The following is a 22,264-nucleotide window of genomic DNA, read 5'->3' on the forward strand; positions in this document are numbered from 1 at the left end:
TCCAGAATGTCCCTCGCTTGTTGAGGTTTGTTAGCGACCATCTGGGAGCAAATGCCCTCCTCAACACATCCAATGAGTATCAGTTGGGAGTGGGTTCAGGGGGGCAGGGCCAGTGACAACTTCTGCACCTTCAAAACTCTGAACTTTCCCTGCAGAATGATTCAGGGCAGGCTGAAAGCCTAAAGCCTCTGCACATGAAAAATAGAAAAGTTGCTGTATGTTGAGTCAAACAATTGTACATTTAGCTCAGCCTTGTCTGCACTGACTAGCACCAGTTTTCTAGGAATGCAGACAGGGAGTATCTCTCAACCATACCTGGGAGACTGAACCTGGGACCTTTTGCATGTGTTCTATCACCAAGCCACAGCCCTTCCACGAAAATTCAGCATTCAGGGAGTTCTGCTGGGGTGCGTTTATATAGGTAGATATGCAAACATCTGTACTTATGTGCATCCATTCAATCAACCAACGGTGTCTCTGAAAAATCTTACACATCACTTGGGAAGACAGGCAAACTAATATATATGTATTGGATGAAGCAAAGATCACCAGGGGTGAAGCAATGATTCTTCAACATCCACTTCGTTGGACTGGTCATGTTGTGCGGATGCCTGATGATCGTCTTCCAAAGCAACTACTCTATTTTGAACTTAAAAATGGAAAGCGTAATGCTGGTGGTCAACAAAAGAGGTTTAAAGACTGTTCAAGGCAAATCTTAAAAAGATGTAGTATAAACACCGACAACTGGGAAACACTGGCCTGCGAACGCTCCAATTGGAGAACAGCCTTTACCAAAGGTGTCATGGACTTTGAAGACACTCAAACTCAGAATGCAAGGGAGAAATGTGCTAAGAGGAATTCACGCTTGGCAAATCCACACCGTGATCAACTCCCACCCGGCAACCAATGCCCCTACTGTGGAAGGACGTGTGGGTCCAGAATTGGCCTCCACAGTCACTTACGGACTCATTTTAAAACCGTGTTTATGGAAGACAATCTTACTCGGCTATGAGTGATCACCAAAGAAGAAGGATATGCACATGTGTGCGTGGAAGCAAGCCACTGAAGCTCCTTTAAGGACTTTACTTGCTGCATTCTCAGTAGCACAAATAGAAATATCCTGCAAAACTGGAGGGCAGCTATACAATTGATTGCCTAGTGGCTTAGCCATTTGGAATACACTGGCATTTAGCCCATTTCGAAAAAGGGTGGCTATTCTCAGGGATGCTTTCACATTGGTTAGAGGAAATCTGGGGGCGGGGGGGGGTACCTGTAGCGTTTTATCATCTCATGGAGTCCTGGTTCCCTGACACCTTATTTTACAACCAGAAAATGCCAGTGGAAAAAAAATCTCTTCACATTTAACTACTTCAATCATGTTTAAGGCTAGTAGAAGACGGGGGGGGGGTGGGGGGGTGGGGGGTGGAGAGGAAGGGTGGGAGGAGATTTTCCTTTAGGACCTCGGCTTGCTCAGAAGTGCAGTGCATTTATCTTTGTTTGTGAAAAGTAGTAGTATTTTAAAAGGCATTAAGCATGAAGTGATTAATCAAATGGCAAGAATAGGCCTTTAGGGTGCTCTGGAGAGTCTGGAGAAACACAATTGAGAAATGATGCTTTCTGCTCTATTGAAATGCAAATGCAGCCCAGCACAGCCCTCTCAGAAAGTGTGGGGTGGGGGGCGCTTCATGTTATCAATTCCTGAGAATACCTGCTTGTATGCATCATGTCTATTTACTTTGCTTGTATAAGCCCCTGGCAAGGTAGAGCAAGTGGATTTACACCTGAGCAAAGGTACCATAATTAGCAGAGAAATGCCCAATGAGAAACAAGGGACACTCCAGAACAACCAACATATTGGTTGTCTTTTTTCTCATTCAGAGATCTTTTGCTTTTTATGTTTCTGTCTTTATTAGCTCAGTCTTCCACTTCTGAAGCAATGAAATCCTTCCACCACCACCCCAGATACGAGTCTAGCAGCTGTTAAGAGCCCAGAGTCAAAATTATTTCATCTTGTTGATGATATTAAAAAGAATAAAAAAGGGGGGAGAGGGGAAGGACCTTTTTATCCTTTTGTTACCATCCGCACACAGTTCAATTACTTTGATTCTCAAAGGCCCTGAATGCCACTGTAAGATCTTGGATAAATCGCTGCAGAACTTGATGTTGGTGTGTTGTTGTCAGAATAAGATAATATTCATGAGATTATTCCTCGAGGAGGAGGAAACAGGTTTGTTTTGTGAGTCTACACAAAATGGATAATCTAAGTAGACCTCCCAAGTCCTAGAGGTGAGAGAAGTCACCTGAGTGAATTCCACAAAATAAAAATGAAGTCTGTCCCCTATGCACTCACCAAGCATGACCCCCTGTAAATGTGGTCACATGTGACATGGGTGAGCTATGAGCATATCTTTATCTGCAGGTGGACAATTTTGTTTGATCAGGTGTTTTTTTTTTATTTAAAAAATATTTTTCATTTTCTCATTTTACAAACTTATAACAATACAAATTTACACATCAAATTCAAGATACCAAATATTAATATCGACCCCCTGCCTCTCTTTCTGTGGTTGCTTATGTCATATCTTTTATCACTGCGTATCTGAAATCTATTTATTATTTATCCTTTATACTCAATTTAAATGATTTTACTGCTCATTTTTAATTCAGGCTGTTTACAACAGTTCTTCAAATAGCCCTTAAATCTTCCCCATTCAAAGTTAAAAAGTCTCTTCTTGATTTCTTCTTCTTCAGGTAAGTTACGCCATTTCTGCATACTCCATCAGTTTCTGCTGCTAATCTTCCTTGGTTGGGACTGCTTCTTCTTTCCACCTCTGGGCGTATATCATTCAAGTAGCTGTTGTCGCATACATATATATATATATATATATATATATATATATATATATATATATATATTCCTGTTCTTTTAGTACCCCTGTTCCTATTATTCCTAAAAGAAAAGCTTCTGGTCTCTTAATCAAAGTTATCTTTAACTTTTTTTTTCAAACTAATAAAAAAATATAAAAATATTGTCCAGTAGCACATTAGAGACCAATTAAGTTTGTTCTTGATATAAGCTTTCGTGTGCATGCACACTTCTTCAACTCATTATATATCATTTCCCAGAATGCTTTAACAACCTTACAAGACCACCACATATGGAAAAGGGTACCTGCATTTAAATTTATTTGTTTTTTTAGGGAGAAGGATTGTGCATACATAGGCACACACTTATCACCTGAATATTGGGGGCGGTGGGGCGGTGGAAGGATTTGAGCTTGGACTTTTGCTTTAACACAGAATGGTGAGCCAGACCAGGACTATGAGTATGGAGTCACAAAACAAAAATGATTGCATGTTTATTAATGCAGGATACAAGAGTGTTTTCCTGCTTATGCCATGCCTCACTGCCCAATTTCTAATGCCCTGCCACTCACCTGACATCTGCTTGTCATTCTGCATACATATATAACTATGCGCGCACACACACGTGCACACACACACACACATACTGTGTGTGTGTGTGTGTATATATATATATATATATATGTAAAACAAAGTGGGGCTCTTTGTCTAGACGTCACTTTGTGATCTTAGTCTTACTGTATTACCGGCATTGATCCATTCTGGGACAGATAACAGAAGAAGGCGACAGACTAACATGTTCCTGTAACCTACTTGATGCTGGCGTGTAAAATAATACCCCAGATAGTTACCCTAAAGGCCTTTATCATTTATTCATTCAGCGATTCCCTTCCTGTGTAGTTAATGTTGCAATTCCCTGCCCAGAGCTTGCAGACGGGGCGTGAGAAATCCTTATGGACAGATGGCCTTGCATTTCTGAAAACAAACTTGTGTTATCTTCCAAGTTGCTTTAATGAGCTGACTGTTTAGGGAGCACATCAGAGAAGGAATTCATCAGCCTGCTAGTTCTTCTGTATTTTGATTTGCATTCAGCAAAGTGGAACAAATCCTGAAATTGTTAGTGTTTGATTAGCCCTTACTTATGCAAAGCGGAAACTTTGAGAGCTCTGGAGGTTTGGGAACTGCCAATCGTTCCCGAGGGCTGCTTCTCACAAGACTCCAGTACAGTTACCTGAGTACAACACACACACACATTGTATTGGATAAAACCGGCACACAGATTGTGGTGACTTCCCTCTTCAAAATGGGGCTGATCATGTCCTAGTTTCTTTCTGTTTGTATTTTACAGGGGAAAGATGTGATTTGTGCCCTAGTCATAACCAGTTGTTGTTGTTGTTGTTGTTGTTGTTGTTGTTGTTGTTGTGTGTGTGTTTGTTTTGAGGCTGTATGCCACTGTCCCCCTGCACTACAAATTCACGCAGCACTTTTATGATTGCCAAAGCGCCTTCCAGGAAGGTGCTTGTTGTTGTTTAGTCATTTAGTTGTGTCCGACTCTTTGTGACCCCATGGACCAGAGCACGCCAGGCACTCCTGTCTTCCACTGCCTCCTGCAGTTTGGTCAAACTCATGCTGGTAGCTTTGAGAACACTGTCCAACCATCTCATCCTCTGTTGTCCCCTTCTCCTTGTGCCCTCCATCTTTCCCAACATCAGGGTCTTTTCCAGGGAGTCTTCTCTTCTCATGAGGTGGCCAAAGGCTTGGAGCCTCAGCTTCAGGACATGTTCTTCCAGTGAGCACTCAGGGCTGATTTCCTTCAGAATGGATAGGTTTGATCTTCTTGCAGTCCATGGGACTCTCAAGAGTCTCCTCCAGCACCATAATTCAAAAGCATCAATTCTTCAGCGATCAGCCTTCTTTATGGTCCAGCTCTCACTTCCATACATCACCACTGGGAAAACCATAGCTTTTACTATACGGACCTTTGCTAGCAAGGAAGGTGCTTGGTGGTTGTAAAAAGGCCATGCCGGAGCAGAGGTGCTTTGGTGAGACCCTTTTACAATCGCCAGGCAAGTTCCTGGAAGGCGTTTTGCCAATCTTAGAAGGATCATGCCAAAGCGCCTCCGGGAGGCCATGTCTGTCACCATGGGAAGTGGCAGAGGCTGTGGCAGCAGGCAAAGGTGTGAGGGGGGAAGGATCAAGTGGTTAGGTGGGAATGTGGCAACAGTGATTGGATGGTGGCAGGGGGTGCAAGCAGGCAAACAGTGGCGGGATGGTGTGCACTGGTCATAACTGGCTTGATATGCATGCCAGTTGTATATCTGTACTAAGTACAAAATATCTCACAGTTCTGGGGTTCCAAAAGGTCTGCTGCTCACCCGTATTTAGCTGTTATTTTTAGGAAAGGGGTTTGTTGTCACTGGCAAAAGCTGATAGACCCTCAGGTTTATTGTGAAAGCTGCTGTAGCATAGGGACTATTGTTGCACCCTACTCAGAGTCGACCCATTGAAATTAATGGACATGACTAACCTGTGATCATTAATTTCAGTGGGTCTACTCTAAGTAGGACTTAGTTGGAATCAACCCCAAGAGACTAAACTATAAAGGTGGAAATCTCAGGTCTGAAGCTCACTTCTGCCATACACTCACTAGCTGACTTTGGGCAAGCCATTGTCTCTCAGCCTCAGTCTTCACACCTGCAATATGGGGGACAATACAACTTTTCTTACAGTAGCATTGTCCTATTTTAAAGCAAATTCACCAAAAACTAGACTTCAGACATGGGTTGACATATGTCTGGATCTTCCCAGACATTTAAGTGATTTCCACCCGGCCACTGCTTCTGACTGCCATGTTCCGGCTATGTCCAGGAAATTTTGACATATGGCAGCTGTACCTTACAGGGTTGTTTTAGGGATTATGACCAGTGAAGCAATCCGATTACTATGCAAAATCCAAGTATTATTACATTTGTTTTTTAAAAATTCTACCTTGCTGAAGTTCTCTCTGTATTCCTCTGTCTTTTGCTCCCTTCTGTAGACTCAAAACCAGCTGCCACACAACCTCCATCAGCCCCATTCCAAAATATCTGGAGGGGGTCAGGTTGTCAGAGGATGCTGTAAATTGTACTGATGGGAAGTTGAGAGTCCACTAACATGGGGAGGGCCACAGATCTCCCCATCTCTGCTCTAAATGAAGTTTGCATTGCTGGCAAATACATTTGCATGACAAATCCAAGCAGTGGAGGGGAACTTTCTTTTCAGCCTGAGGTCTACATTCCCTTGTGGGCAACTTTCTGGAGACTTTCCCAGAAGTAGATAGGAACGAAGGCAAAGTGGGTGGGGCAAAGGATAGGACTGTCAAACTTTCTCCAGAAAGTTGTGTTCCAGCCAGAGGTTTCTACACCACCACTGCCCAACACACAACTCTCCATTATTGATCCAGACCAGTAAGTGACAATAATCATAGGCAATAATACTCAAGGAAGGTGCAGAACAGAGCTCTGTGTGTGTGACTCAAGGTCCAGACAGAGAGGCCTACAGGGTAACAATCAGCACCCACCCCTCCCAGCTGTGAACTCACCTGTATGGAGAACCATGGACTCAGCTCTTCTTTCTTTGGCAATCACTCGTAGCTGAGTAAGATTGTCTTCCATAAACACAGTTTTAAAATGAGTCCGTAAGTGACTGTGGAGGCCAATTCTAGATCCACATGTCCTTTCACAGTGGGGACATTGATTTCTGAGCGGGAGTTGATCATGGCATGGATTTGCCAAGCATGCCTTCTGTTAAATAGTGGGTAGACATAGCAGACGATGCAGCAATTTCTCCAAAGCAGCTCTTTATTTGTAAGCTGGAACAGAACTGAACAGCAAACAGCTCAGCTGGCCTGCTTTTATAGGCAGCCAGCTGCCAACATTGTAGCAACAACAACCCAGGGTTTCCCGCCTAAAGTAACTGACATGGACCTGAGTAAAAACTATATACACAATACTCTTGGTGGCCAGGGTGAGAACTTCAATACATAACACCTTCCTCTTAGCACGTTTCTCCCTTCCGTTCTGAGTTCGATTGTCTTCAAAGCCAATGACACCTTTGGTAAAGGCTGTTCTCCAAATGAAGTGCTCGCAGGCCAGTGTTTCCCAGTTGTTAGTGATTATACTACTTTTTTTTTTAGATTTGCCTTGAGACGGTTTTTAAACCTCTTTTGTTGACCACCAGCATTACGCTTTCCATTTTTAAGTTTGGAATAGAGTAGTTGCTTTGGAGGACGATAATCAGGCATCCGCGCAAAATGACCAGTCCAACGAAACTGATGTTGAAGAATCATTGCTTCAACACTGGTTATCTTTGCGTCTTCCAGTACACTGGTATACAGCTGCAAATAAAACGCTTTAAGTGTGTTTTAAGTGCAGTATATAATGTGACATGAGATGGTGATGGTGAGCCTTATGGGAAATTCAATGTATTTTTAAAAATGCTTTTTTTTAAAAAAAAAAAAGCAATTTCAGAATGATTTTTATATGTGTGTAGATTCCACCCATGTAGATCCCCTTCCTTCCATTTTCTTTCTGACTATATCACAGCTATTATAGGAACAGGGGAACCCATATTGCATCCGGTCAGAGTTATTTGTACATCCTAGCCCAGAATTATCCACTCTAATTGGCAGCGGCTCTCCAGAGTCTCCGGCAGGGAAGAGTCTTTCTCATCACCTGGCCCTTCCAGCTGGTAGGTGGATGCTGCACAGATTGAACCTGGGGACTTCTGGGCGTGAAAAATGCCTGCTCTACCGATGGACTGTAGTCACCCTACATTTAGATTTTAGGATATTCCCCATTAGCTCTCTTTTGTAGAATCCTTTTCTGCTTGAAGGAAGCTGAGGGAAACATCTGAATACAACTTGGGCTTCTCTGTAAAATAACAGGGAGTTTCCACGGCTGTTTTGCTGCCTGATTCCCTAACTATATAGTTTGAATGGGGGGACGGGGGGACGAGAGGCCTTGACTATTGTTTCTGCTTTTCAAGAGGAATGCCTCACCCAGTGCTAGTGCAATCATTCCAAAGGTAGGTGTTAATCTTGATCTGATTTCATGTGCAAAACAGCTGCTTGGATACTTAGTCTTCCATCTGTCTCGGATGGAGCTGTTTTCTACCACTCTTTCCTACACACGGAAAGTTAATTTAATGCATATTGGGAAATTCTTTAAACACCAGGAGACTTCACACCATCCCTCCCCAACCCACCCCCTCCACCCCATCAGGCCCTTGGAGTTCTTGCTGATATTTAGAGGTGTGAGATTACAGAGCTGTAGAAAGGAATGTTTCACTAATTTGTTCTAGAGACTATCTGTGGCTGAATCTCCATGCTGTTCTCCTCCTAAACCAAGCACAGCACAATATAAAAAGTCACAGTAACTTCTTGTGAAGGAAAATGCGGCTAATGCTCAGGGGTGACTGGAGCCGTAGTCCAGCAAAACCTGGGTGGTACCAGGTTGGAAACAGCTACTTTAAAAGGTGGGGACGTTAAAGCTGTGGTCTAAACCACTGAGCCTCTTGGACTTGCCGATCAGAAGGTTGGCGGTTCAAATCCCCATGACAGGGTGAGCTCCCGTTACTCTGTCCCAGGTTCTACCAACCTAGCAATTTGAAAGCACATCAGTAGATAAATAGGCACTGCTGTGGCAGGAAGGTAAATGGCATTTCCGTGCGGTTTCCATCATGGTGTCCTGTTACGCCAGAAGCGGTTTAGTCATGCTAGCCACATGATCCAGAAAGCTGTCTGTGGACAAACACTGGCTTCCTCAGCCTGAAAGCGAGATGAGTGTCATAACTCCATAGTCACCTTTGACTGGACTTAACCGTCCAGGGGTCCTTTACCTTTTTAATCTTTTTTTTTACCTTACTTTAAAACATTACCATAAGCAGTGGAGGCTGGCACTGTGGCTGCTGCCAGTGGCACTCTGCACATGTGTAATGGCACAATTTCCTAAATAAGTTCTGCACAAGTCCTATTGTGGCAAAACCAGCGAGGTTAAAAATTGCAGCCCTCCCAAGTCAAAATTTTACCTGCTCTCCAATGACCAAAAGAGTATTTCTGACCATTCTGACTGGGGCCACGTCAGATTAAGCAGTACTCCGCCATCTCAGATACATTATCTTACCAACGTAAACAGGGAGAACTGTCCAGATTGAAAATGGGATGACGCTCCTCGCTGTGATGCTCAAGCATCTTGCGCAGTTTCTAAATCAACAAAACCTAATTCCCTTTCAGAATGTAAAGAATAGTTTTGTCCCCAGGTGTATTAGCAGAGCTACATAAATGAATTTTAGATGTACATTAAAATTCTGTTTGCTTACAAATTAGTTGTACTGCTGAATATATTTCTCATTAACTTTTCTAAAAGAAATGATTGCTTAGAAGCTGTTATCCAAATAAACATTTTTAGTTGCTGGATAAATCTTAGTTACCGCAAATCTTTCAGTAAAAAAACATTAGACGTTACAAAATGTTGAGTCAATTCACTCTGATTTGTGAATGTTATTGATGTTTTCTGATGCATCTTTAAAATCAGTTCAGTGATTCCTTTGGTGGAATCAGTGGTTACTGACAGATCTATCCTTCCTCTCATGCAAGAGGCATTATTGGAATTTTGGAACTTGTGTGAAACACATGAAGAAGTGAACATGGGTTTTCTCTGTGGTGAACATTGCCACACATCATCAACAAGGTGTCCAGGTTACCTTAGCATGCATGTGTGGACATTAGGAAAGGGAACATCAAATTCAGTCCATCTGCCTCTTTTTCCTAGATGATAAAACAAACTCAGGGGGAAGTCTCTTATCCCAGGTTAGCTTGGTCATCTGAGTCTTCCTATAAAATGATGAGGATTTTATCACACGGTCAACTGGCAACATGTGGTGGAACCTGTAATCTTTGGGGCTTCTTCTTACCTAACAAATTATCATGTTTGTTTGAGGGAGAGCTGAGAACAACCTCCATTCCTCTGTTAAGCTTGGCCATCTCTAGTTTGGGCCCTGAATGTTAAAACAGGATGCAGATATCAGCAAACCATTTCTCACAAAAAGGGACATGAACTAAGACTTGGTGATCCCGTTGTAATGAGATGCTCAGCAGAGGAGTCAGTTCTATCACAGAGCAGGCTGAGAGTTGTACAGAGGACAATAGAGATTGGAAATGGACATCCTCCGCTGAACCTCAGCTTTGTCTGATGAACAGGAGAAGCAGTAAGGCTGATGGGAAAACAGAGAGAAGAGAGATCAGCATCCCAGCATCCTGACCTGAATACAAATCAGATCAAATGATTGCATGGTTTTATATTGCCTGGCTCTCCTTCTTTGGAAGCATGCAGTTATTCAGTAACTTTGTGGTCACAACAGCGCTGTTTTGTTGGTAATAGGCCCTTAAATATTACAACCTAATGTTTAACTCCTGCAACAACATGAGGGTTACTGTGTAAGGCTGCAGAACTACATGGAAGAGGTGATGCTTAATTATGTGGCAGAGCAAAGAGTGGTGATGATGGGGCATCTGCTCGGGGGGGAAAAGAAGTGCATGCCCACCTGAGCATGAAAGGATTGGGTTCATCTGAAGTCTGCAGGGACAAAGCCGGATTGTTTGTTGCACTCTTGAACATGTGGCGGGTGTGCTACAAAAGAACAATTCAGAATACACCTGCAATTTAAAATAAGGCATGGCAAACTCAGCCTTGCGATAGGACCAATGGGCAGAAGTTGCTCACCTGTATCTTGAGAAATGTGTTGTTATCTGCACACAAAGAACCTAGATGGGTATCTGACCAACTGTTGTCTGTCTTTACAGCCTGGTGTGATACATGAGAACTGACGTTTCTTTCACGGGGTCCTCTAACTTTCCTTACATTGTAGCAGAGAAGTTTTGTTTCGAAATCCTGTTTAGGATCCTGCAAAACTATAAAGTATGATTGCATCAACCCTCTTAATTGTAATCCTGGTCAATGAAACTTGAGGTGCCACTGTTCTTCCATCTAGATACCTGAATTCTTTTGCTGCTGCATAAAAAACTGCTTCTGTGAATGTATTTCTTAGCAAGAAGTTCTAAAAGTTAATTACTTGCAAGATATAGTCCCCTCCCCCGATAGCCTAGTTTTTTTAAGTTATGTATCTTGGTTTTATTAATGGCATTGGGAAGCCAACTTTTCCTGCTTAGTTCCTGTTTGCTGAACAGTTCTTTTTCCCAAATATGGAGATGATAGCCTTATTTCTCTGGAGAACACATTTATAAGGTTTCCAGGAAGGATGTGCTGTAAAAGAACATCTTAGAAAACACATGAGATTTAAAGTGAGGCACCAAAAAACCCCCCTGACTTCATGTATCTGATAGGACATGTGAAGATTACTCATCTGTTTCTAGAGAAAGATGAACTCATAGTCTGTAGATAAAGATACTAGATGTGTATCAAATCAACTGCTTGAATTTCAGAATAATGATATACAGATTTTATCCTTGTCTCATCAAAGTCAGTGGTCTGAAAGCCTTCATAAATACAGGCCAGTATACCAGCTCTGGAAATCCTAACATTGGCCAAAATCTTTCTATCCACATTTCACTGGGCTTCATGTTCAGAGGGGGGTCACATACATCAGTGATCCATGTTATCTCTCCAATATGGCACCTTGGTTGGACACTGCAATCCTAGTGGACAGAGCTAGGGAAGAGAAGAGAGGAAAGGGCAGATCAGGGGCTGGGTAACCCAATTCCCTGACCCAGCAAAGGCCTTTCTAGTGCATAAGTGCACTCACCGAGACGTGGTTTTGTCTACATAGCTGCAAGGAACAATGTGTGCCCCTTAATTTTTAATGTCTATGGAATTTTTTTTATGGATATCAGCTGTTAGTTCTGCCATGTACTGACAGTTGGTTACATCATTGTCAATACATTTGATTGCACTGGGAATATTTATCACATCTGATTCAGATTTAAATATTTTAACTAACTATTATCAACCATAGAATCATAGAATTGTAGAGTTGGAAGGGACCCTGAGGTTCATCTAGTTCAATCCCCTGCAATGCAGCTGTCTCACATGGGGATCGAACCTGCAATCTTGGCATTATCAGCACCAAACTATAACCAACTGAGCTATCCTGGTATAATTGTTTGACAGTAGAGCAGGCTGCCTTGGGAGGTGATGGGCTCTCCTTCATTGAAGGTATTCCAGCAGAAATAAGACAGCCAACCAGCTGTTGGGGATTCTGTAGCTTTGTAGAGTTTCAGCTCTATTATTATACATCCATGGGAAGGAGATGATATAAAATATACCCGCCCTACAGCATTGATCGTGTAGAGAAGGGATGTCCAACACGTCAACTGCAATCTACTGGTTGATCCCTGCAAGGTTTTGGTAGATCGCGGTCAATTGCTGGCCATTCCAGCCCCGCCCCCTCTCCCTGCGCCGGCCTCTATTGTTGCAGAAGAGAAGCTGGAGTTTAGAAACGGAGGCTGTTATCTGGCCAGCGATTGTAAGGTTAGTGGCTGCTCATGTTCCTCCCTCCCTCAGACCGCCAAACTGCATTTCCCCTTCCCCCCAAAAGCTCAAAAACTTTGCCCTGAACCCCTTAAAAATGGGGGTAGATTTTAATTATGAGTAGATCGCAGTCTCTCAGGAGTTGGCCACCCCGGTGTAGAGTTTCTCTACCTAGCCCAGACAGCAACTAGATGGCCCACATGATTCGGGCAAATATTGCTGGCACTGGTAACTCTCATTTTGCTACATAAATTTAATTTATTTTTATTTATTGCATTTATATACCAACTTTATCTTCCAAGGATCTCAAGGTGATGTACATTGTTCTCTTCCTCACCATTTAATCCTCACAACAGCCCTGTGAGGTAGGTTAGGCTGAGGAATGGCCTTCTCTGTTTGAGGATTGGCCTTCTCCAACTTGGCTTCACACCCCAGCCTCAGCCAACGTAGCCATAAGCAAACACAGGGTATTGAATATTTAATATAGCCACTTTTTTTTTTTTAATTTGGTGGCATTGCTTTTAAATTCAAGTCTTCTCAGCTGCCAGCAGCCACTTCCCCGCCAACCAGGGCTAGCGATCCCTCCTTCCCAGAAGCAACCCTTTCTAGCCTACAAGGCCTTGCTTCAGTCTCAGACAGACACTGTGACTATTATTTCCCTCCATTATCCGCCTGAACTTTCAGCAAATATTATTTGTTTGTCAAAACGGCACTGTCAAAGGGCCCCGTGTTCTTAATTAAAACCTTGACCCTCCTTTAACCTTTCCTGGGAAATGCTCATTAGTGGAAAAACTCCGCTGCAGGCTGCCTAAAATTTGGAGACAGCACTGTAAACATGGGGATTCCAAACAGCCTCACGTAAGACTATGTAATTCCCCTCCCTGAGAATCAGAATGAGCTTGTACATTTGTTACTGATGCTAGCGTTCTGCAAACTTCAGCACCAGAATTTCAAGATTGGGTCGCCTCACTTCACTGGGCCAGGGTGAGATGGGGTGGCCATAGGAAGCCTAACAGCAAAAAGCCAGTGAATTTATATGATCAAGCATACATCTTCCTCTCTCCACTACTTTACAGAAGACGCAGGGCCGAGACGGGAACGAAAGCAGCCCATGTTGTCTTTCTGGCTCGCTACCAAATGAACTGCCTATAATGAAGAGAACTGTTTCCTTTTACTCATCACCTTTGTTTCTGACTGTCTTTTAGCAACTTATAGTGATGGGGCTGCAGCAGCATTCAGGCAGCTGCTATTTGACTCCTACTATTCTACAAACAGAAATACATGCACGATGAAACACTCCAGCAGAAGTTCATCTCCCAGGAATTCTTTTCAGTCCTTGACCGCAGAACCAGCTAGCCTCCATGGCAACAAGATACGATGTCCCATACATGCTGCTTTCAGATAATGCTGCAGGTCAGGGATCTGTTCAGCTGAATGAAGTTACATTCAAACACCAAAAATGATTATTGTTGCTTAATTTCTTCTTCTCCGGTTGCTTCTTCCGTCGTTCCTTTCTATTTTAGGGGGAGGGGATGGTTCTATATGCGCACTCTTAAAATGAGTCTCAGACCTTGCAAAAGCTTACCTATGTATTTCTCATAATCCATGCATGTTTGTTGATAGCTATTAGGAATACTTACAGTCGTTCCTTGCTGTCACCATCAAGATCTCATGTTGCAATCTTCAGAGGAATCACTGTCTTATAAGGATAGGGTAGAAATATCATTCAGTTCGCATTTAAAAGCGAACCTACCAAATTCACATTTCCTGAAACAGTGCAGGAACCGAAACACTGTCATCCATTTAAATTTGCAATTCTCTGAATTTTGCAATGTAGTTCTCCAGTTGAGTAATAATGTAGTAATGAGCAAATTCTTTGTAAGCAGAACTCACTGAGTGTCATATGTCCCTGAGCACAAGTGTCAATCAGTAAGCTTAAAAAATGTAGTATTGATGATGTTCCTAATGCTAAAGCTATCAATGCTGTGTTTGAGGGAGAGTTTGCTATGTGCAGTTTTTGCCTGATTGTGTGGACCTGATACTTCTTCTTAATCAGTACCAAGTCTGGCCATGGTCAATAAATGGTGCTTTAAAAATACATATGTACTAGAGCAATTATGGAATTCATTTGTTATGAATGGATGGATCTGTTTTCTGCTGAATCTAATCCATTGGTCCATCTAGGCTGGTATTTCTCCTCTGATTGGAAGCAACACGCCACGGCACTCATCATTCCCAGTGTACAACTTCAGATTTCTTGTTGCTCATAAACTGCCTGGAAGGTTGCATCTTCTGTCCATTTCAAATGGGTCTGCAGTGCTGCTCAATCACTTTCAAGCATCCACTGGAAACAAGAGAAGAATAAAAGTAAGAGAGAAATCTTATCTGTTCTGTTCTTGCAAATTTTCGACATATGGTTTGGAGAAAGGCAATAGACACGACAGCACTTTGTGGCTGCAGGATGTACTTATAGGAGTAGATCCATTGAATATCAGTGAGGCCTCCCTATTTGCTCACACATTTATAAATTAAGTCCACATCTTTCTATGGTGAACTCCTCTTCTTGTTTTCTTGAAACACTCCAGCAAAGACTATAATGCAAGCATTTCTACAGTTTCACCTTATTTTGCTTCCAAGAGTTTGCTGTGGCTGCATGCTAGGCTTATCTCCCAAAGCCTGCCAGGTTTCCCTTCCTCCCAGAGTCTGCCTCTCTGTGAAGTGTCCGTCTTTTGTTCGGACTCCACTTTGGCCTGCCATGTCCCCCAGTATCAGAGAAAGTTGGCCTCCAGGCTTGAATTACAGCAAGCCTTGCTTAGAAAATACACCATGAAATTTTATGGCTCCTGGGAAGGGCTGCCATCTGCTTTTTCTTTTTCCACCTTTTTTCCTCTTCCAAAATAGCCATTCCACAGTCTCTTAAACCATTACTGCCTTCTCCCTCATGTTTCTGCTAATATTTTGTGTCCTTTCCCTGCCAAAGCCCCTTGTTTAAGTACCTACAATAAGGATGTAATTCTCCCTTGCAGCTCTTTCTACAAGTTTAATATTAGCTTGACTGTGCAATAGGTTGACTTCGTTTGGAAAATTAAACAGTTCCTCAATTTGCCACCAAACCATCTCCCCCCTCTCCATTCTACATAAGCAAACTCTAATGGCCCGAAGAGTTCCTGTATTCAGGGACTATTGAATCTATTCAATTTGCTTTTGCTAATCTGTTTCTGATTTGTGGAGAGCACTGATTCAAAGCAGAACTTTGCACCTAGGACTTCACTCCACAGCAGGCTCCAGTTCAAATGTCATGTTTGGGGTTTGAACCATGCACTCCTCTTGCAGAAAAATTACAATCATTGAATTCAAGCAGCTGCAGTCTATGCTGCAGTGTTTAAGCGAGCTCTACATTCATTCCTGCAAACACAGTTGTATTTTTCAGATTACAGATATTTGTCTACTCCTGTTGCATAGAAAAGTAACTAGACTTTACTTGTTTCTTCAAAAAGCTTCCCCATGTCTCTTTAGTCACTTTTTCCTTCAAGCATTTAGGTCAATCTAAGTTTCTCTCCTTTCATCACATGGCTTTTTTAAAAAAATGTAACCCTGAAAGGGCTTGGCATGAACAGGTGTGACAATTAGCAAAATAAGTAGATTTAATTGCTCTGTTTTCATGTGGGATACCAAGACATATAAGAGATCAGGAGACATTTCTGAGAAGTTGATCCAATTTTTAATGGCTTAGAAAATGTATGATCAGAGGTGAAGTCATCTCTCAAACCTGTTTGTTTAGCCTATCCTATCCAGAATTGTAGAATGTCAACATGTGTCTTCATTGAGTTTTTAGCTTATGGTTGATTTTAACCATTTTTTGAATGTTTTAAATAGCTGAGCTGCTTTTTACTGATGATTTGATTGCTATATTCTTTTCATAAGCACTTTGGGGTTTGGGTTTTTTTTTACAATTAAGCGGTGTATAAAATTGTAGACTAAATAAACAAAATGGGGCCACATGTTACCATATCTCTGTTAGTTTTCCTAATGTAACTTCTATAAAATTCTAGAAGATACACTTTTTCATCAAAGTTGTTAGCTATAGCCCTTCAAAGGAGTAGATGTGCTTTACACTAGCTTTGGACCACAGAATCTTATGTGCATCAAGTTCCCAATGGGAATGGTCAAAGGCAAGGCACACAAAGCATTCCATAGTTGACAAGGGTAAAGATGAATGCTCTATTGGCAGAACTAAGTTCCATCAAGAACCATAATATGTCAAACCATAATATGTCAGAGGTTAAGACGGAGGGGAAGAACTGAGCCAGGGCCAAGAAAGGCTTCCTTGCAGTTTTGGCTCAAGCAGGATTCCTTGTATAAATGTTTCCTGACCTGAAAGGCCCAATGGTCAACTTGGCTGGGTGGGGCCAGCCCTGTCCAAAGTTGAAAAAGAAGATTTCCTTGCCAGAAAGATATTTCAAGCGGCAGTTCTGCCAGCTCACCACATGGGGCAGCTGCACACAGAACCAAACATTGCTAACTACAGCTGTGTAGATCATGGCACGTTGACACAGGGTACAGTGGGAAGAAAGGACTCCCATCAAATTAATTCAGCTCCCAGCCTGGATAAAAGGGCTTGGTAGTTACTTAAAAAAAATAATAATTATTCGTTTATGTATGTTTAACCACATTTATAGACCATGCAATTGAAAGCAAGCAATACAGATTTAAATCAGTAAAATCTAAAAACAAGTATACATTATAAAATTGCATGTATACTGAAGTTTTTAAGCAGGAGTCTAAAACAATGCATTGTGTGTTCTTACATGGTGTTAATAGGCTGGGAGTTCCAGGGTATGGGAATCACACCAAAAGACTGATTCATTGCAGATATGTGTGATGTGGACATCATTGTACTATTTCCGCCCCCCCAGCCACTCTGTCCCATGGCAGCCAGTAATGTAGGGAAACACACAACATGTTGACATTACATGTTATAAGGGATCGGTCAGAGAATAAGACACAAGGCTGCTGTTTCTGCAAGAATGCCTGTGTCTTGCATAGGGTTGAATCTAACAGTGTGAGAGACGACTTCACTTGTGCTCCCCCCTGCACTTCTCCCAGTTCTGCTCCAGAGAGTCCTGTACCCCTCCAGGGAAGAAATTGGGTGTGTGCTGTGAGCTGCAGAGGGAGAGAAGAGGAAGGGGAAATCCTGTTGCATATGCGGAAATCTGTTCTGCTTGTGCATAGAACGCGGATGATAACAACTTTGCTAGGACCATTTCTGGTTGAAGATATTGCAGTCCTAGGATAGCTGTGAGATTCCATCAACAAAGAGTTGGAAGGGATCCCAAGGGTCATCTAATCCAACTCCCTGCAATTCAGGAATCTCAGCTAAAGCATCCATGACAGATGGCCATCCAACCTCTGCTTAAAAACCTCCAAGGAAGGAGAGTCCATCACCTCTCATGGGAGTCTGTTCCACTGCCAAACAGCTCTTACTGTCAGAAAGTTTTTCTGACTGTTTAGTTGGAATCTCCTTTCTTGTAACTTGAAGCCATGGGTTCAAGTCCTACCCTCCAGAGCAGGAGAGAACAAGCATGCTCCCTCTTCCATGTCACAGTCCTTAAGATATTTGAAGATGGCTTCGTGCATCTGGTTCTTCCTGCCTAAGTGCAGAATCTTACATTTGTCCCTATTGAAATTCATTTTGTTAGTTTGAGCCCAGTTCTCCAATCTTGTTAAGATCATTTTGAATTCTGATTCTGTCTTCTGTGGCATTAGCTACCCAAGCCCAGATAGGTTATGCTCTGATAAATGCACACATCCCTGAAGGTCGTCATATGTGACAATTTCATTGTACATAACGGTGATACAATAATTTTGTGGGTTTTGTCCACTTTCTCTCTGATAATAACTTTGACACATCAAATTTGTATAAAGATATATCCCTAATTTTATATACATTTGGAAGATATGTGCTTCATGTTATAGATGCCAACTTCCTGGGGCCCTGGGTGCCCGAGCAACCACAAAATTCCTCATGAAGGGGCTGGGCACCCACAAATTTTGGTGCCAGGGCCATGCACACTGCATGGCATCCATGGCTCCAGGTACCCACAGTCAGAAGGCCAAGGTGGCACTCCTGCTTTATGTTCTTCATGTTTAATCACATTCTTCTCCTAAAAATGTTTCTTCTCTGTTCAGAAGTTATGTAATTGGAAACTGGTATATAATCAAGCTAAATTGGGAGGGGGCCTTCCAAAGCGTATTTTGCACAAGGGCCCACAACAAAATATATCTGTAGCATTTGATAATAGTCAAATGACATGCCATGGATATCTGTGCAAATTATTCTTTTATAGTCACTCCTGAAATCCATGACAGCTGAAGTACGTTTTCAGTAGTTTCCCCAAGTACAATGTCTGCAACAACTCTTAGAGGTCATTTGTGGGACTTTATTTTTTTTAAAAGGAGTTTTGGAATATTATTCAATGCCCAATTGGATGCATGGATATATATTTATTAAGCACACCTTAACACTGGGGACGAAAACCATATTCAGCAGACTTTATATTTGTACAATATCCAGGTGGTGTCAAGAGTATTGCTGCTCCCTCTTGGATAACTGAATGAAAAGACATACCCTAGTTGTATATACACTAGATCATATTGCTGCCGTATTCAGTTGCCATTTCAGATGCCACACTCATAAGTATGATATAAATCTTAGCCAGGCTGATAGGTAACAGGTAACAGCCATCAGAGTTCAGTCAGTTCCTAAGGAAATCATATTTTTATTGCTGATTTCAGCTTTCTACCTGACATTTCCTCTTTAGAAGTACTAACTTGACTGCATGGATTCAATTTAGAATAACCCGTCATCCACTAGGGGGAAGATGGGAGAATCTGATAGCTGTTTTGTTACTCAAAATTCAGATACAGGGGAAATACCCCGTTAAAACATATTAAGTCTAGCCTAACCAAAATCTAAAATTGTTTTAAAAAGTCTCAGTATCCTTTTGAAAGTAACAGAGAAGCACCAGTTTGTAGTATGTAACATACCTACATTTTAAAGACCATTTCATGAACAAATTCCTTTTTAAGTGCAAGGTTAATTCATTTCAGAATTCGCAATGGATCAAGATCATCTAGCAATGGGACGACAATTTCACTTCTCGGGAATGCCTTCTCACATTGTTGTTGTTGTTAATATTATTAACTTTTTTTTGATACCTTACACCAGGGGTCAGCAAACTTTTTCAGCAGGGGGCCAGTCCACTGTCCCTCAGACCTTGTGGGGGGCTGGATTATATTTTGGGGAAGAAAATGAATGAATTCCTATGCCCCACAAATAACCCAGAAATGCATTTTAAATAAAAGGACACATTCTACTCATGTAAAAACACGCTGATTCCCAGACCGTCTGTGGGCTGGATTTAGAAGGCGATTGGGCCGGATCTGTCCCCTGGGCCTTAGTTTGTCTACCCATGCCTTACACTATGACAGAAAAAATATAAGAAAATTAAAATAGAGTAAGAGGGACAATGCAATATTAAAAGCATCTCACTCCAGAAATACCTGTAATATCTCTACATAGCAGTTGGCCAACAACGTACAACAGAAGAATAACATAGAAAACCCGAGAGATGCCATCAAGAACAATTAAATGCCTGGGAGTACAGGAAGTTCGTAACCTGGCACAAAAAGAGATGCTAGTTCAGTGGTCCCCTAATCCCCCCCCCAATGGATCCTATGAAAATTGCTGATGGTCTTGGTAGACCCCTTAATGATTTTTCTGCCTGTCATAGCACAGTAATGCATTGTGCTAGATGCTGCATAGTTTTTAATTGTATTTTTACAGACACAATGTGGACCACCTGAATGAAGTGGTCACCAACCACAGTGTGGGAGCCCCTGATCTTGTTTGTTTTAGAATACATTCCTCAAGTCCTTTCCGATCTGGATGCAGGTAATGCAGAAGGTTCCCTTAGAAAGCAGTAGGTCAACACTGAGTAAAGCTCACAGCAGCTGTCTTAATGAGTTGTAGTCTTCATTCATTCATACTCCTAAATTCATCATACGCATCTTATTAAATTAGTGTTTCCAAGGCTGTGGCCCACATTACTAGCATCTGCCAATCCTATTTAGTCTCACAGCTGGAATGAAAAGTATGCATGCAAAGTGGCTGGCAAAATGTACCAAGGAGTTCGTGTGATGACGTGGAAAAGGGTCAAACACATTCAGAACAGCAGCCTACTCAGAGAGATTGGAAAGACTTCGTCTCTTTATCAGGAAAGTAAGAATCACATGATGCGAAATGCAGCATGTTCCCCTCTTGCTTATTTGTTGTTGTGGTTTTTTCTTATTCAAGTGAATGTCATGACAGCAACAAGGCTGGAGCTTGCACAACACCTGGGCAGACTGCTAATACCGGCAGGCCAAACAGAATCCCAAGTTAGGTCATTGCTTTTTAATCAAAACACCTGTCTCTTTTCATCCTGTCCTGCCTGGCTGCCATTGCAGAGAAGAGACACTTAAATTTTGCAGCATACCCAGGTGTGAAAGGAACAAAAGGATTTGCATGAGTCAAAAGGACTTAAGGTGTCACGAGCTGTTTGTACCAGAAAACACATGTACGATTCAGCTGTTGCAAGTCTGCTGTGCTCTGGGTTGTGCCCATATTTATATAAAATAGAAAAAAAAAACTTAGCCCTATTTGAGACCCAAAGACTCATGATTTTTGACCTAATTAATCCAGGATAACTAGATTAAAAAGAGCCCCATGTGCACTTGCACATTCATCCTTCTGTTAATTTAAAGACATAATAATTATAACGATTTAAACAATGGTTGCAAAACTATTCCAGGGATGGGAAGGTGAGTGTGTGTGCATGGGAGGGACCCAGTAGGAGCTGCAACTACTGCAAAGCCCTTCCAACCCACAGTTAGGTCATTTGCATTGGTTTTTCCTGCCAGTGGTGGCAGTGAATCTCTAGAGCATGAGTTGGCAACCTCCAGATGTTGACGGAATACAGCTCCCACAATCCCTTGCCATTGGCCACACTGGCTGGGGCTGATGAGAATTGGAGTCCAACAACGTCTGGAAGGCCATTGCCTCCACTCTAGCGCAAGTGCAGCATAAAGGGAAAGCCCCCTTTAAAGACCAGACTGAAGTGGTCCATTTGCTGAGCTGGAGAAGGCTGTGCTACATATAATAGACCTCCTCAGTTTTCAAAACTGTCTCACCTGAAACTAACCTTTTGGAGAGAAACAGAAGGATGTTTTCCTTCAGACTGCTGGAGAAAAAGCTGCCCTGGAAGATTTTTAATTTTAGGTGTTGAAAATCAGCTATTTCCTGCACTGCACATTGCTGTGAAACATATATGGCATAGTTTAAAGTTCTGGAAACGTATATCAAAATTAACCCCCTTGGACACAATAGAAGCTGGAAAGCATTCTGGAAACTTGCTTAAATTGCATAGCCAGGCTGTGTGTGTGTGTGTGTGTGATGATAAACGGCAGCGCATTTATATGAAATCTTTGTAGGTAGAAGAGGAAGCATTAGGTATTCTTGGGTTAGCCATTCACACTTAAGGCTGAATATTCCCCAATGAATGGTGATGCCATTAGTATGACTGCAAGAGTGTATATAAGACATAGGCTGACCTTTGGGCTTTCCAGTAGTGAACCTTTAATTCTGTTTAATTTTTGTTTGCTTGATTGGCCTGATGAAATGTCAGGGCAAGGTTCCACAACAGATCTTCCAGTTGCTTTTGGAAAGATGCTGCCTCTAATTCTCAGCATAGATTGCCTAGTTGGAGGTCAATGATGAGACACACAATAGGCAGAGCTGCTCAGAGATAATGGTCAGAGGTCAGTCTGATCCAATG

This window comes from Podarcis melisellensis (assembly GCF_964234715.1).
Source record: "Podarcis melisellensis genome assembly, chromosome: 2".
NCBI lineage: Eukaryota > Metazoa > Chordata > Lepidosauria > Squamata > Lacertidae > Podarcis > Podarcis melisellensis.